A 4,533-nucleotide genomic window follows, 5' to 3' on the forward strand; every position below is an offset into this window, starting at 1 on the left:
TTTAAGGACGTGACAAAAACCTGATATTTATCACTAATGCTTTAGATTTGTGACATTTTTTCAGCCATGAAATTCAGCCCTGGAAACATCTGGCAGTGTTGTCACATTGTGTACATTTTACTACACTATAAGAAGAAAATAAGAAAAACATAAATGGGCTCAGAAATGCAAGGCACGCTGCCAGCAGCTGCAGCAGTTCCACGGGTGGATTTTTCCTTATAAACGAATCATAAACACTTTAAAATGTCCCATATTACCGCATCCATCCAAAAATACTGCCCATGGGGAAACCCAAGGTCCATGTAGCCGAAAAACAAAAGAGCACCTGTTCGGGCTTATTTTGATTCAATGGATGCATAACATAGCTGTGACATGATCTGATATGGTAGCGGGGAGCAGTGTGACAGGCCAGTGAGCGGGGGAGGGAGGGAGGGAGGGAGGGGGTCAGGAATGCAGTACAACAAGGTCATGCAACATGTGGAGCTGCAAACAACCAAACAAATCCGGCTCGACTTTCTATAGTCCAGCTTCAGTGCGTCCTCCTTCCCTTTCCTTGAACACCCTCTGCTGTAGACTGCTGCAGCGTCATTTGATCTGGTTGAGCCAAAGAAGATGCTATTTGAAGTGAGCTGACTGTGTGTGTGTGTGTGTGTGTGTGTGTGTGTAGCCTATGTGTGTGTGTGCTCTCAGATAGAACAGCGGGTGTATTGTAATGCTCAGAGTGGTAGATTATACTATCAGCTGAGGAATTCCGATTATTTCCCAGAGTGGGTCCGTCTGCACACATGTGGGAGAAACTTCAGCTAAGTGTTTGGAGGAGGAGTGTGATGCTGTGACACACAAACACACACACAATGATTATGAAGCTACAGGCAGCTGGTTAGCTTGGCTTTGCATAAAGATGAGAAAGGGGGTAAAACAGCTAGCTTGGCTTTGTCCAAAAGTGACAAAATCCACCGACCCACACTTTTAAAGCTCAGTAATTGACATTATATTGTTCGTTTTTAGACATTATGAAAAATATATAGTGTGAAGTTGTAGGGTGTCCAGTGCAGGACTCTTTTCATGAGCTTGGCTAGCTGTTTCCCCAGTATAATGCGCTAATTTAATTCTAAGACAGCAAATGAGAGTATTTCCCCAAAATGTGGAACTATTTATAGGAAAGGAGTTAAAGGAATGCATTACACTCATTAGCACTTTGATCATAGCACTGTTGTATACTTGCTGAACAGCTACTACTTTACTCAGATGAGGACCTCAGATTTGTTTCTATTTCACTCTTACTTTATCGGCAATGATGTTGTGTTGTGTTGTGGTTTCTTTCTTTCACTTTCTTGCACTTATTGTAAGTCGCTTTGGACAAAAGCGTCTGCTAAATGCCCTAAATGTAAATGTGTTAAATATGTAAATAAAAACAGGCCGACCTGTCACCTTGGAGAGACAATCCTTCATCATAAATACAAAATATAAACACACCATGCCTATCTCTTCAAAAAATTGCTCACATGATCTGGTTTAGTGCGTTTGAAGCCGTCCGTACATAATACATGCTGATTTCAATTAACTGTGACTGTTTAATTAAAATCACACGTCACCTGTTCTTCGGACCATCGAGCCAAGTAGATTAACTTCATGGGCACACTGACGTCAGCTGGTTCAGCCTAATGTAGGTGAACAGCACCATCTGCAGGACAGCATGTGGCATAGCACTGACGATCTTTAAAATGTCACATTGTGCATCCTAATTTACGAGCATACATCGGACGGAGTGTGATGATATTATGTACCATGTCGAAATGTTTTTGCTGATACCACAATATACTTTGTAAAATGAAAGTTCATATTTACTCGCACTCCATCAAGGCCAGTGTCTCTAATTTAGATAGAAAACACACATTATAGAATGATATACTTCACTTGAACACAGAAGGGCATTGTTGTAGACAGAAATATAATTATTAGAAAATAATAAAAATAAAATGAGAACAATGCAATGTGCAGTTAAATGTTTTGACAGAAATGAACGTTTTATGGTCATAAGCAAAACAAAAATTATATTTTGACGTGTGGAAATGAAGAGGAAACGAATGGGTTGACTGAAATCTTCTTTATTTGACATGTGGTGTGAAACACCACCATTAATCTCAGCACATCAGTAACCATGACATTAGTTATATTTAACACATAATTGATATGATGTTTGGTGGTAAAACTGACAAGCACATACAGTGGATCTGTAATGACACCATCGCTCATGGTGGATGCCATTTGCATCCAACATAATAAATAAAACAGACAAACATAGCAAATGTACAGAACACTGAGTGATATAACGGAAACATTCCCCTCGGCTTTATACTGACGGGGAATAATGACTGTAGTGAGAAGAAAACAGTGACCACACGGCATGAAGTAACATAATAACATTGATGTCAAGGCTGAGGCAACCAAGGCAAACATGAGTACAGAAGGATTGACCACACAGTCACAAGGATGGTGAACATTACACGTTATAGTGAGAGCCAACAGTTGGCTCCCAGTGTTTTAAAAAGGCAAATTCTACACCTGGATCACGCTCAATCGTACAAAACCGTCCTGCATCCATGTCTACGGATGGACTGGACTTGTGCAGAGGTAACATGTCCCCTCCTTTAAGGAGGAATATGCACAACCTTGAGTAGCATAAATATACACTGGTTAGACTGATTATAAAGTAGAGGGGGTGGGTGGGGTAGTAGAGGGTTTGTTTGTTTTCCCTTTTAGCTGGGTTGCTCCGCCCCTCCTATATGACAGCTCCAGTGGGGAAACCATCATGGCTGGACCCGGCTCTTCTCCCTGAAACAGATGACAGCTGCTGTCAAACATTTACAGTAAATCACTGTTATAAAGGTATTTTCGTATTCAAGTGCAATAGTGTGATCATTTCACACATATATTGTAGAATACAGCTTGCATTCGTGGAAAGCCACACAGCACACATCCTCCCTGTGGTGTAATAATGTGCAAAAAATCAAATTTTATATTTGAATATGTGCAACGAAACGCTCCCTTACCACTTGCCATGATGGAAACCAGGAACGCAGGAGAGGAAGAACACACACCCCTGTGCACCGGCCGTCCGTGTGGCCGAATTGGACGCTTCATCGTCATCTAAATCATCATCATCATCACGATCTACAGCAAGTAGATGATGTAGGAAAGGAAGACGAGGCCGACGATGGCGAAAAACATCAACATCAAAATGTCTACCATGATGGAAATAGTGTCAGAGACGGACGGTGTAGACGCGAGGAGGACACGCAGCAGAGAAAAAGCAGCACTACCGCCGGTCCAGGAGATCGGCTGAGATCGGAATCGTTCGGAGGGAGCTCGAGCCTCCATCCCCCATGAACCAACCCCCGCCGCTCCTTCCGGAACAGGAAGTGAAGACACGGGGGGGGGACGAGATTCTTTTACCTCGTGTTTGGGCTTTCACGGCAGATTTTCACCACAAACAGCGAACTCTTACCCCCATTAAACCCCTAACAATAATATAACGTTATGTCTACGTAGCGCAACGTGTCGTTTTTGTGGGCGACACATCAGCAGGAAGTGTGACCTTACAGACTAAACTCTGGGTAAAACTCCCTGGGCTAAAGGGTGATTTCCTCAATTGTCAACTGTATAACCAAACACAGTGTTGGCCTGAAACACAGACAAATAACTCTGATTTCGGTTCACTTAGCTAAACCTAATGCAGTCAATCCAACAGTAGGCTATACATCCTTACTGCATGAACGGTTTAGGGAAGTGCTGATTTTATGCACTGTAGCAATGTTAGCAATATTTTCCCTGAGTAACAATTGAATTGGGCAAGTTTTATGTTATGATTGGGCTGGAAACAGGCAATCTGATCTGGCAACCTCTGTACCTTATAGTAGATGATACAATTACAACTAGAAAAGACTTGACTTGGACTTCATCTGGAAGACTTCAGACTTAACCTGGACATGCAAAATAATTGTGAGCAACTCCTGTCATGAGGGTAGGACTTATTGGAGGACTGTTGCATTGGTCATTAGTTTAAGGTATGCATCCCTTATAAACTGGCAATTGAGTGTGCTAGCTGTGCCAGGACCAGTCTCACATAATCTCAACCAAACAAGTCCCCCACCCCCCAATTTATCTACAAAGAAATATATACTTAAACACAAGAGAGAAGAGATGTCAGAGGGCTAATCCAACGTGTCTGAAGCAAGGCTCGATAAGAGGGCAACCGCCCCGGAGGCCCAGACTCCCAGGGGCCACAAATGCGCCAGGATCACCATCAGCATTTAGTTTGTTTTTGTGTAATTGGATTAATTTCAAATTTGTCAAGAGAATTTGCACCACTAAATAAATACAATCTGCTGAGGTGGGTTCTGCATTATGTATATTCATTAATACATTTGTCTAGTCATACTACCATAAACTAAATGAAAGACAAAACTTTGGGTGACATTATTTATGCAGCTGCACAATATTAGACATAAAGACAACCATCACAAACATCAG

The sequence above is a fragment of the Eutrigla gurnardus genome (assembly GCF_963514095.1).
Source record: "Eutrigla gurnardus genome assembly, chromosome: 20".
Lineage (NCBI taxonomy): Eukaryota > Metazoa > Chordata > Actinopteri > Perciformes > Triglidae > Eutrigla > Eutrigla gurnardus.